Source organism: Macaca fascicularis, chromosome 3 (genome assembly GCF_037993035.2).
Source record: "Macaca fascicularis isolate 582-1 chromosome 3, T2T-MFA8v1.1".
NCBI classification, from domain to species: domain Eukaryota; kingdom Metazoa; phylum Chordata; class Mammalia; order Primates; family Cercopithecidae; genus Macaca; species Macaca fascicularis.
In genome coordinates, this window is record NC_088377.1 from 196,897,876 (window position 1) to 196,911,373 (window position 13,498).

A 13,498-nucleotide genomic window follows, 5' to 3' on the forward strand; every position below is an offset into this window, starting at 1 on the left:
GAAGGCTTGGGGAAAGTGTCCCTGAGGAAGTGGCTTTTGAAATGAGACCTGGGAAACAGATGGGTTGAGGAGACACAGAGAGGGGCAAGAGTGGCCAAGACGGAGGGAATCGCTGATGGAGAAATCCTCGAGGAAAGAGACGTGGAGATTTGGAGGAACTGATGTTAACCGAGGCTTACCAAGCCCATGAAGGTGACAAGTGTGACTCTCAAGGGGTTTCACAAGCACCTGGTGGGCTTCCCAGTCCTTGAGCTCAAGGCCTTGTCTTCATACTGAGAGATTGCAGAAAATTCCACGATGAGATTCAGACACGATTAGTTTAGCTTTTTCTCTTCCTGCCAGCACAGCCTCAACATTCAGCAAATGTCTTCAGCAGGGAGCAGGCCGAGTGTTTGAGACCCACCAGGTCGCCCTAATCCCGTGTGGCTGCCGACACCATGCAGTCCCCCATCCCCAGCAGCAGCCCCGTCCAGCCTGAGCCCATATTTGCTCCCCAGAGCCTGGCCTGCACCCTCGGCCCCTCAGGTTCCCATCGCTCTGGTGGCCCTCGGAAGCTTTGAGGGAGATATTACAATGGAATTGTATGCACTCACTGAAACTATGCTATAAGGAATCGTTTATAAAGTCATATAAAAGATATTATGTTAAATGAAAAAATATGCAAAATTACTTACAAAATGTTATTAGTTTATTTTTAAATTAATAGCACTATAAATTCTCCCATAAGAACACCCTCCCTTAACCAGTCAAACATCAAAAGAGGCTAGCCAGGGCTTGCTACTCCATCTACTCCGCAACGCTCTGCAACCTGGCCAGCTCTGCTTCAGCCCCTACAGGTTGTGAGTGGAGGATGTAGAGGTCTCTGGGGACTGGATCCAGAGTCCCAAGAAGTCCGGGGACCAGCCCTGACAATGGACTGAAGACCTTCAGGGGGCCAAATCTGGTGGCCAAATGCAGAGTGTCCAGTCCACACCCATGTGGCCCACCCAGGAGCTCGGCCTCAGTGAGGCATCTCTGTCTGTTCAGGCTGCAATAGCCCAACACCGTAGACTGACAGCTCAGACAACAGAAATTTACCTCTCACAGTTCTGGAGGCTGGAGGCTGGGATCCAGGTGCTGCCACAGCCAGGTTCTGGGGAGGGCTTGCTTCCTGATGTACAGAGGGCTGGCTTTTCTTTGTATCCTCACATAGCAGAGAGAGGTCATCTTTGTGGGGTCTCTTTTAGAAAGGCACCAATCCCATTCATGAAGGCTCCACACTCATGACCTAATCACCTCCCACCGACCTTGCTTTTCCAAATACCGTGCCATCGGGGGTTGTGGTTTCCGGGTATGAATTAAGGAGGAGAACACAAACACGCAGTCCATAACAGGAGGTGTCCAGATATGACTCAGGGTTGGTCTTCCACCAAGGCAAAGCAACAAGCATGGGCGCCCAGGATGGGAGCCACCCGGACTATTTTTGTTTGGTTGCTGAGGGCATGGGTAACGACATGCCTCAAACTCATCTGCAGCACTTCATGAGAACGATTTGTCCTGAAGCTGCCAATCACCCCCTAGTTGCCCAATCTGGTCATCCTTCCGGTCTGCACCTTACTTCTCTATGTCCTTCCACCCTGCGGACCACTTTCCCCTGGAAACCCATGCCGACTTGGCTTCTGTGACCCCCTCCTGCCTGTTTCCTGCTCTCCTCTTGTCCACTTCCTCTAGACTTTCGCATTCCCTGGGCCTCCGCGTGCAGCCTCTGCTCTTCTCACACTTGCTCTCCCGAGGCTATCACCTTCAAAGCCACAGCACCTGGCAACACCCATACCTGACGCTGGCACATCTACATCTCCCACTCAGATGTTTTGCTAAACGCCAGACTGGCCATGGACACCTGCGGACCAGAATGTGACACAGCGTTTGGCAGTTCACAGGGACGGGATGTTCCTCTCCCGCCCACTCCCTGCTGCTTCCCCTTTTCTGTTCCCTCCCTGGGTCCTGGAAGCCATCCCAGCCTCCTTCCTCCCACTCCCCTGCTACTTCCTCCCCAGTTGGTTCCTAAGCGGTGTGGATTCTGCCTCTCAGATGTTCCTCCCCCGGTACCATTACCACTGCCAAGTGTCTCTGTTTACTTTGCACCTGAATAACCACATAGCTCTGGTATCACTTAAGGGTTTTTGTTGGTTTTTGTAGCAGACAAGGTGTTGAAGGGAAGGCACACAGGTGAGGAGCCCACAGAAGGTCAGGGACGCCAGGGAGGCTGGAGAACCACGCTTGGGAAGCACAGGGCAGGGCAGCTCCAGGTGGGAGAGGCACAGGACCCCAATTGTTCTTCAGGCTTGAGCCAGTCTGCTCAAGATTCCAAGCCCTGGCACGAGAGGAGCTTGGCTCACGTGCTCACCTCTCCGCTGCAGGAGGCAACAGGTGGGAGACCCCTGATGGGAAGCCTCTGACGTGGGGGAGAAGGGATTATCCAAAATGGAAACTGAGGCACTGTCTCCAAAGAAGAGGTGCCCCACATCAACCACCACTCACTGCAGCCTCTCCTTGGCTTCCACAGCCCTAGTCTTCCCTTTGCTCCACCCACCTGCTTGCCCCATGGACTTCCTTGATCTTTCCAAAAAGTCGATTTTGTTGTTTCTTTGCTTAGAATCCTTTCTCAGCGTCCCACGGCTTCCCATGTAGCCCAAAATATGCACGATGTCACTTGTTGTCCATCCTTCCCATCCACATCTATTTTTTTTTTTTTTTTTTTGACATAGAGTCTCTATTGCCCAGGCTGGAGTGCACTGGCTCCATCTCAGCTCACTATTACCTCCGCCTCCTGGGTTCAAGCAATTCTCCTGCCTCAGCCTCCCGAGTAGCTGGGACTACAGGCACCCACCACCACACTCGGCTGATTTTTTGTATTTTTAGTAGAGGCAGAGTTTCACCGTGTTGGCCAGGCTGGTCTTGAACTCCTGATCTCAGGTGATCCACCCGCCTCAGCCTGCCAAAGTGCTGGGATTACGTGCTTGAGCCACTGCGCCCAGCCCCCATCCACACCTTTGTTCCACTTCCCAAGCTCCTTGCCATTTATTTTGAGTTCCTTCCTGCCTCAATGACCAACCGGGCAGCCTTTAGGGGTGGAGTAGCCAGATGGTTTCCTGAGGCTCAAATTCCATAGGGCACATTTAAAAAACCCTCTGGAAATGTAAAGAGATGGCAAAAATTCTGTTACTAGAATTCCACTCAAGAGGAGTACTATTTTTGACTAGAAAAGTACTTTACGCCACTCCCTCCCCACCTAAAGGACAAACAGGAAGGCCTCGAGGCTGCCTTCTGAAGACAGTGGGCTTGGCTCCTGCAAGCTGCCGAGGTCCTGCCATGAGGCCTGAGCATTCGAGGGCACTTGAAACAGGAAAGGGGGCTGAGGGTCTCCTTCTTCACATGTCCATTACGCATAACTTGGTTTCTCCTTCAGATAAATTATTTTTATCATGGGCAACATAGCGAGATCTCATCTCTTCTGAAAATAAAAATAAAAAATTAGCCAGGTGTAGTGATACGTGTCTAGAGTCCCAGCTACTCAGGAGGCTGAGGCAGGAGAATCACTTGAGCCCAGGAGTTAAGGCTGCAGTGAGCTATGATCACACCACCGCACTCCAGCCTGGGTCAAAGAGGTAAGAATAAAGTCACAGCCCTTGTAGCACTGTGGCAAATGCCTTCCCTCCACCCATTTCCCTTAGTATTTTCTTCCCAAACTCAGTTGTCCCCTTTGGGCAGCTCCCGACAGCCGCTGGTCCAGCAGTGCCTCTGTGCAACCCCTCACACCTCTGACCCCGCTTCTTCAGTCGTCTCCTGTTTGTCTGCTTCCTCTGGGAACCTGAAGACTCTGGATGGCAGGAACGAGCTGTTATTTGACTATTTTCACCCCTGGCCATGTGCTCAGCACATCAGCACATGCTTGATGGAGGTGCAGGTGCATATTTGCTTTCTGTTGTTGGAAAAAACTTGGACCTCATTTTGAGAATATCAGTTTTCCCCAGAGAAAAACCTTAATGACTTGTTTGGGGTTACTTTTGATTCCAAAGGAGATTTCAGAGACCTTTGTGTAAAAAATAAGGTAGGACGGATCTTCCTACAAAGCTCAACCCAACCTGAAAAAAAAAAAAAAAAAAGTTGTTGGGCAGTTTTAATTCATTGAAACATCTCAAATTAGCTCTAAAGATCAATGTCCAGCTGATAAATGAATAGTGTGATGGGTGGCCTCCATCCCATCTCCATATTTAACTCAAAAACAACTTTGAATAAAACATTGCTCTTGGCAGGGTGTGGTGGCTCACGCTTGTAATCCCAGCACTTTGGGAAGCCAAGGTGAACAGATTGCTTGAGACCAGGAATCCAAGGCCAGCCCAGGCTAGATGGTGAAAATCAGTCTCTACAAAAAATTAGTTGGGTGTGGCGATGTGCACCTGTAATCCCAGCTACTTGGGAGACTGAGGTGGGAGGATCGCTTAAGCCCAGGAGGAGGAGGTTGCAGTGAGCTGAGATGACACCACTTCACTCCAGCCTGGGAGATGGAGCAAGAGATTGTCTCGGAAAAAAAAAAAGAAAGAAAGAAAAAAGAAAAGAAAAGCTTTTTGATTTTTCCAATGTTAAAGATTCCAGACTAATAGAGCTGATGTTTTCTAATATTTATAGTGATAAATGTTTACAAATAAAACTAATCCATGGAAAACAAGGTACTGTGACAGAAAGGAATTCACAGACTCCAGAGATGCTCCCGCCATAGGAATAGAGAAGGAAAGTCTGCTTTTTTTTACAATAATGCAGTCCTACAGACATCCGAGTCTTAGAGGTTAGTATAACAAACCCAGTCTAAAACATAGTGTTGAATTCACTATGAACTAGCATCCAGCGTCTCCGCATGTTGTCACCACTGTGCAGAATGTCTGTCCTGCTTGTACCCACTTTATACTTTGGCTTTATGCGAAAGGTTACTTTACATATTTTTCACTTGTTGTTTGACACTTCGTTTCTGAGCACTTTCCATGTTGGTGTGCATAGCTCTCGCTCATTATTTTGTGATTTTTATCACCATCTGTTTAACCAGGCTTTCAAAAAAAATTAGGATTTAGATATTGTCTTTTATATTTTTATTTGTTTGGGATCTTTGCTTGTATTTTCTCCTATCAACACCACAAGGGCCTCTGTTTCACGTCCTCTCATGTGTATGCAAGAAGGTCTTTAGGGGCTGTAACTCATAGTGAAATTGCTGGGTAGAAGAGAATGTTCCAGTTCAACTGTATTGGGTATTGCCCAGTTACTCTTCAAAATGATTGCTCTAGTGCAGCAGTCCTCAACGTTTTTAGCACCGGGGATCCGTTTGGTGGAAGACAATTTTTCCATGTATGGGGCATTGGAGGGATAGTTTTGGGATGAAACTGTTCCACCTCAGATCATGAGGCATTAGATTATCATAAGGAGTACACAACCTAGATCCCTCGTATGCACAGTTCACAATAGTGTTCTCACTCCTATGAGAATCTAATGCTGCCACTGATCTGACAGGTGGTGGAGCTCGGGTGGTCATGCTGCCTTGCCACCGCTCACCTCCTGCTGTGTGGCCCAGTTCCTAACCAGAGGCTGGCAGCCCTTGGTCTAGGGTATGCTTCTACCAGCATCCACACTCTCACTGGCACTCAGTATTGTCCAGCTTTTATGTTTCTACCAACCTGATGGGTGTGAAGTGGTATTTCTGCATTTTAATTTGTGTACCCTGATGGGTGTGAAGTGGTATTTCTGTGTTTTGTGTCCGAAGTGGTATTTCTGTGTTTTAATTTGCGTACCCTGATGGGTGTGCAGTGGTATTTCTGTGTTTTAATTTGCGTACCCTGATGGGTGTGAAGTGGTATTTCTGTGTTTTAATTTGCATACCCTGATGGGTGTGAAGTGGTATTTCTGTGTTTTAATTCATGTACCCTGATGGGTGTGAAGTGGTATTTCTGTGTTTTAATTCGTGTACTCTGATGGGTGTGAAGTGGTATTTCTGTGTGTTAATTCGTGTACCCTGATGGGTGTGAAGTGGTATTTCTGTGTTTTAATTCATGTACCCTGATGGGTGTGAAGTGGTATTTCTGTGTTTTAATTTGTGTACCCTGATGGGTGTGAAGTCGTATTTCTGTGTTTTAATTTGTGTACCCTGATGGGTGTAAAGTATTTCTGTGTGTTAATTCGTGTACCCTGATGGGTGTGAAGTGGTATTTCTGTGTGTTAATTTGTGTACCCTGATGGGTGTGAAGCGGTATTTCTGTATGTTAATTCGTGTACCCTGATGGGTGTGAAGTGGTATTTCTATGTTTTAATTTGTGTACCCTGATGGGTGTAAAGTATTTCTGTGTGTTAATTCGTGTACCCTGATGGGTGTGAAGTGGTATTTCTGTGTGTTAATTTGTGTACCCTGATGGGTGTGAAGTGGTATTTCTGTGTGTTAATTTGTGTACCCTGATGGGTGTGAAGTGGTATTTCTGTGTGTTAATTCGTGTACCCTGATGGGTGTGAAGTGGTATTTCGGTGTGTTAATTCGTGTACCCTGATGGGTGTGAAGTGGTATTTATATGTGTTAATTTGTGTACCCTGATGGGTGTGAAGTTTTAATTTGTGTATCATTTATACCAAGTGAGGTTTAGCAGCTTCCCATGTAGTTTCCCACATTGCCATTAAGCATTTGAGTTTTCTCATCTGTAATTTGTATATTCACATCCTTTGCCAGTTTTTCTATTGTACTATTTGGGTTTTAAAAAATTCATTTGTGGCCAGGCGTGGTGGCTCATGCCTGTAATCCCAGCACTTTGGGAGGCCAAGGCAGGCAGATCACAAGACCAGGAGTTTGAGACCAGTCTGGCCAACATAGTGAAACCCTGTCTCTACTAAAAATACAAAAAATTAGCCCGGCATGGTGGCAATCACCTGTAATCCCAGCTACTCAGGAGGCTGAGGCAGGAGAATCGTGTGAACCCAGGAGGTGGAGGTTGCGGGGAGCCGAGATCGTGGCAATTGCACTCCAGCCTGGGCAACAAGAGTGAAACTCTGTCTTAAAAAAAAAAAAGGCCGGGCATGGTGGCTCAAGCCTGTAATCTCAGCACTTTGGGAGGCTGAGGCGGGTGGATCATGAGGTCAGGAGATAGAGACCATCCTGGCTAACCCCGTCTCTACTAAAAAAAATACAAAAAATTAGCTGGGTGTGGTGGCAGGTGCCTGTAGTCCCAGCTACTTGGGAGGCTGAGGCAGGAGAATGGCGTGAACCTGGGAGGCGGAGCTTGCAGTGAGCAGAGACTGTGGGCTGCTGCACTCCAGCCTGGGCGACAGAGCAAGACTCTGTCTCAAAAAAAAAAAAAAATTCATTAGTAATAGATATCTGATTTGAACATTACATATTGTACACATGTATTAAAGTATCACATAGACCCCAAGAACATATATAATTATGATATATCAATCACAAAATACGTTTTCTGGGTACTAATTATTTGTTAGTCATATGTGTTGCAAATAGCTTTTCCTGGTTTACAACTTGTCTTTTTGTATTTAAGTGGTATCTTTAGATACAGAGCAGTTTCAGATTTTACTGAGTTCAAATTTATCTATCTCTGCCTTCATGTTGTTTTATCTATCTTTTTTTTAAATCCTTCCTTATCTACTAAATTAATGTAACTGTACTACTAGGAAAATGTTTATCAGAACATTGATATGTTCTCAGTACCAATGTACGTCAATGTGAGATTTACTCCTGGCTTTCCCAACATACTAGCATTGATTATCTCAGTCTCATCACTTTGTCTAAAATGTTAACACACTTTTTTCAGCAGCAAAACATTTTTGTAAGTGGATTTAAATTCAAACAAGATATTTGATATAGAAATGATTTCTTTTGGCCGGGCGCGGGGGCTCACGCCTGTAATCCCAGCACTTTGGGAGGCCGAGGTGGGTGGATCACGAGGTCAGGAGATCGAGACTATCCTGGCTAACACGGTGAAACCCCATCTCTACTAAAAATACAAAAAATTAGCTGGGCGTGGTGGGGGGCGCCTGTAGTCGCAGCTACTCGGGAGGCTGAGGCAGGAGAATGGTGTGACCCCAGGAGGCAGAGTTTGCAGTGAGCTGAGATTGAGCCACTGCACTCCAGCCTGGGTGGCAGAGCAAGACTCCGTCTAAAAAAAAAAAAGAAGAAATGATTTCTTTTAAAAGAAGATGATGATGATGGCCAGATCTTGGAACCACTCTGGCAGAAAGCTCAATACTGAGGGCTTAGAAATTAACAATGGCTTTGCTGTGTGCTTTTTGATATGGATCACACTGTGGTCCTGGACCCCACTGCCCTTGGCCGTCTACGCTGCTGTCTTCAGATTGCTTCCCTCTCTTCCGCCGTTCCGTCGCTGGCTGTTTTTATGTTCACTGCCCCATCATCTCTTTAGCCAATTAAAACCTCCTTCTGGGCAGAGGTAGCTTACACCGCTCTCTCCACTCCCTGTGCTCTGTAGGGCGTGCTACATGGTAGCTGGCAAGTGAGAAACAAACACTAGGCAAATGCCTTTTGGATGGACTGTTAGACTTTGTGCCGCTGGCAAATATTTATCTACTGCTCAGAAGCTAGCAGTCCACCTTCCTTTCATTTCCTGCTGGTGAAAATTCCATCTTTTGGGTTGTGCAATAAGTTAACCTGATTTTGAAGTCGCAAGGAGTTTTTTTGGACCCTTGTCTCTCTTGCTCTTCATTCCCTTCTTCTGAGCCTGGGATCCCCTGGGGAAAGGACGTGCATGGCTGATGGCTCCTCTCAGGCCACATTCTCCCGATCTCACTGCCTAAAAGGCTGGGGACACCCCCAGCTGCAGCAGACAGTGTCTTGAGCGGGGCCTCCAGCTTGGGCTAAATGCCCACCCCATGGCCAGTCTCTGAAGACAAGGCGGGGACAGCAGGCAGGTGATGAGATTCCACCATGGACTCAGTTGCTTGAGTCATGCCATGCCTGGCCAGCCACAGGGGCCAGGGGTCAGCAGCCCAGCAGTTCCCACTGGCTACATGTGGGGCTGTCGGGGCAGGGGAGGGAGCAACTCCCCCAGAAAAGGAGAGTGGTTTTCCTTTACTAGATGGACAGAACAATAAATGTTCACAACCCAGGAGACCAGTCCTGGCTCAGACCCCTCTAGGTGGTGTGACCCCCAGCCAAGTCCTTTATTCTCACATGACTCCCAGTTTCCTTACACTTTACAAGGTGGCCTTCCAGTTTTGTTTTGTGTTTTAAGAAACAGTATCTTGCTCTGTTGCCCAGGCTGGAGCGCAGTCGTGTGATCATGGCTCAATACAGCCTCAAACTTGTGGGCTCAAGGAATCCTCCTGCCTCAGCATCTGGAGTACCTGGGCTATAGGCCGGCCTAATTCTAAAATCCTGTCATTCTGGCCAGGCACAGTGGCACATGCTTGTAATCCCAGCACTTTGGGAGGCCGAGGAGGAAGGATTGCTTGATCCCAGGAGTTGGAGACCAGCCTGGGTAACACGGTGCAACCTTGTCTCTACAAAAAATTTAAAAATCAGCTGAGTATGGTGACACATGCCTGTAGTCCCAGCTACTCAGGAGGCTGAGGTGGGAGTACTGCTTGAGCCCAGGAGTTCAAGGCTGCAACGAGCTGTGATTGTGTCACTGCACTCCAGCCTGGGCAACACAGCGAGATCTTGTCTCAATAAAAAGAACTGTATAGTACACTAATTGTGGAGCGGGGATGTTGCTGTGTGCCTTAGGAAGTGTTAGTCTCCCCACTTTAAGTTCCAGGCATGTTAGGTGACCACTGTGAGGTCACTTCACATCATAAAAAGCACCCAGGAAATGCCCAGGACACTCATGGAGGCGTGGCTTCATGAGATTTGTCATTAGCCCAAATGATAAATTACAGTTTACTTTTTAATTATAATAAAAATAGTCAGATGTATTCATTCAACCAACAGTTAATACTTGAGGAATTAAACTCATGGTTATTAGAATGGCAGCACCAGCTTTTGTACATGTCCTGTGCTGGGAGGGGAATCTAACTTCTTTCCATAAGAACATGTTTTAATAACTCGATCCTGCAGATTCGCTCCAGGACTGGGCTGCTCTAACATCAGCTGCCCAGGGCTGTTGGTTGATGCTAGACTAAGACTCCCTGTAGTGGGGAACAGTCTTGTATTCATTTCTGTGCCCCTACTGCCCAGCCCCAGGCCTGGAATATCTCAATGCATGTTTGCTAGGTGAACATCCGATGTTAACGAGAAGCAAATACACTTGCCCCCTGGAAGGTAGACCAAAGGCAGAAGGGACACATGCTAGTAACCGGTGGTGAGTTGGCATGGGGGGAGCATGGATGGAAGAATAATGAATGTTCAGGCAATACACACAATGTGGACTCAGAAAAATAAAACAACGTTAGAAAGAAAAAGACGGACGTTTGAATAATGTTAGAAGCAAAGGTGTAACATGGACAAATGGTAAAAGATGAGTTATATTCAAAAGCAGATAGAAGATTTAACTTAGAAAGAGAGTTAACGTTCCCATATTCAGAAGCAATATTTTATTTGCTTTTACACAATCTCAGTGCTATTACTAATATTGTGCAGTAATTTTATACAGCTCTCCACAACATGCAACACACTTCTACTGAAGTTTTCTCATGTGTGGGCAGCATGTGGCATGAAGAAGGTGTCTGAGATGGGTTTCTGTCACTGTCCTCAGCGCCACCCTAGGACGTTTTATCTCCCTGCTTTCCATTTGTAAAATAACAAAGGAAGACTGTGAGACGCTTGCGGGAGCAGGCAGCTCCCCAAGAGTAAGCCCTGTCTCTAGAGCAAGACTTTAAATATGCTTCTGGAGCATGACCGAAAACAGCACCTCACCAGAAAAACACCAAATGATGTGTGTGTCCCGTGACAAGTCATCGTTAGCAAAGGAAAAAGTTCTTGTTTCGTAAGCCAGCATGGTGCATATTTGTACTTACTGGGACCCTCTTTGAGGGGCAGCTCAGATCCTGAAAGTGAGAATCCGCGTGACCATTTCTCTATGGTTTCCATTACTAAATGCATTATTTAGATCAAAAATCACCCAATTTGTATGATGCATTTTACTCTTACTATGCATTAGGGTGACATCCTCTTAACGACTTTATAAAGAAAGTGTTATTAATAATGAATAAGACAGGCTAAGGAAAAAAGAACCATAAAAAGAGAATTTGTTATGAATGAAATTAATAACCGAGAAGTAAAAATTGGGACAAAGGATGACTCTGACATTTCTTTCTTGGTAAGTGACAGTAACAGATCCCTCAAAAGGGTTGCACTGCAGACACCTTCGTGCACAGAGGAGTGTGACTGTGAAAACTGCTTGTGAGGCTTCAGGCCACAGTAGAGAGAGATGCACAGGTATATTCTGAGAAAAGAAAGACTTGTCTTCTTGTCTCGAGATCCTAGGAGAGGCACAGGGCCTGTGGCCCAGATACAGTGCCACACGCAGGTCTCAGGACTGGGTTAAGACAAATGGCTCAGGACCATTCACTCTTTTGTGACTCAGACTAGCAATTAGCGTCTCTGCATCCTCCTGGCCTTCTCACTTGTGAGGTGAGGCCAATTGTCCCCTATCCTATAGATGTTGTGTGTGAATAAATGAGGATTTGTCAACAAAATAAGATGAATGAGCTCCTTGGGAACAGGTGCTATTTAAGTGCGAGTCGCAGTTGCTTCAGCATTTCTGCCTTGGCCAGACGCGGTCTGTGCACCAGCTCTGTCTCCCAGGACTCTGATCGACACTGTCAGTCCTTTGCTCACCCCAGGAGTTCACCTGCATCACCCGAACTCATTCCACACAGACCCAGTCTCAGAACTGCAGTTGAGTGTTTCTTTCTGCCTTTAAGACACTTGAGGCCGGGCAGGGGGCTCACACCTGTCATCCCAGCGCTTTGGGAGGCTGAGGTGGGAGGATCGCTTGAGGCCAGGAGTTTGAAATCAGTGTGGGCAACATAGTGAGATTCCATCTCTATCAAAAATAATTTTAAAAATTAGCTGGGTGTGGAGTGGGCACGGTGGCTCACGCCTGTAATTCCAACATTTTGGGAGGCCGAGGCTGACGGATCACTTGAGGTCAGGAGTTCAAGATCGGCCTGGCCAACGTGCGAAACCCTAAATACTAAAAATACAAAAAATTAGCCGGGCGTGGTGGTGGGCGCCTGTAATCCCAGCTACTCCAGAGGCTGAGGCATGAGAATTGCTTGAACCCGGGAGACAGAGAGAGCGCCACTGCATTCCAGCCTAGGTTACACGAGAGAAACTCCATCTCCGAAAAATAAAAAAAATTAGCTGGGCATGATGGAGTGTGCCTGCAGTTCCAGCTACTTGTGAGACTGAGGCAGAAGGATCATTTGAGTGGTGCAGTCTTGGCTCACTGCAGCCTTGACCTGCCTGGGCTCAAGTGATCCTCTTACCTCAGCATCCCGAGTAGCTGGGACCACAGGTACACACCGCAACGGCCACACCTGGCTAATTTTTATATTTTTGTATAGACGGGGCTGGCTATGTTGCCCGCTCCTTTCCTCACTTGCTTCCTCAACTCCACCTTGCCATTAACATGAATGTTCATCCCGAAGTTTCAGCAGATCAGAAGTTTCCTCAATACCTCGTCCAGCTAGACTCCAGAAACGTGAAATGATAAAATTAGGGAGATAGATAGCTTTGGAAATGTGAAATAAAATCAGGGAAATAGCTCCTAAACAGCAACATTTGAGTCCACACTAGAGGCGCATGGTGTGAACAGTGAGAGGACGCAGGCCAAACGGTCCCCCAGTTTCCCACCCTAAAACACCCAGGGAAGTGGTTTTCACATGTGAAACAGACATACAAAGCACCTTGGAAGTGATTTCCTGAGCCAATCTCTGGAAATTAAGATTTAGTAAACCAGCATGGAACCCAGGAATCTGCATTCTGACAAGATCCCAAAAGTGATTTTGATGCAAATTTCTAAAATGGTTCACATTTTGGGACATGCTGATGTATGAAATAAGTGACATAGAGCCGTAATATCCAAAGTGGAGTGCAGATATAAAATATAAAATGCATAATATATAATGTAATATTTCAACAGATTATATGAACATGTAGGTAAATTAAGAAGCAAGATAGGCCAGGCCCGGCTTACGCCTATAATTCCAGCCTGAGTGACAGAGCAACATCCTGTCTCTCTAAAACAAAAGAAAACAAAACAAAACACCAACGTGACAGGACGAACACTGCCAATGCTGCATCCTAGTTGAAAACTAGAACAGGATCGAGTGTGTGGCGTCTCCCCTGGGGCTCTTTTCTCTCCTACTCCCCAGACTCCTTTGCAGACACTTATTTGAGAACTGGAACATGACCGAACTGGAACATGACTATAAACTAATCCTTCATTGGAAATATATGTTGTAAATATCTTCTTTGAATTTGTTCCTTGTCTTTTAATTGTTTTATATGTCTTTT

At 46.5% G+C, this 13,498-nt stretch overlaps 1 long non-coding RNA gene across 1 annotated transcript in view; it reads right to left on the bottom strand.

Annotated features, from left to right (window-relative positions):
* Nucleotides 1-669: 669 nt before the first annotated feature.
* Nucleotides 670-13,498, bottom strand: part of LOC135970284 (uncharacterized) — a 33,150-nt gene continuing 20,321 nt past the window's right edge. Inside the window, exons 2-3 of the long non-coding RNA XR_010585973.2 lie at nucleotides 3,799-4,124; nucleotides 670-3,490 (exon numbers count right to left, since the gene is read on the bottom strand). This is a non-coding gene — a long non-coding RNA (uncharacterized lncRNA). The remainder of the gene's footprint in view (nucleotides 3,491-3,798; nucleotides 4,125-13,498) is intronic.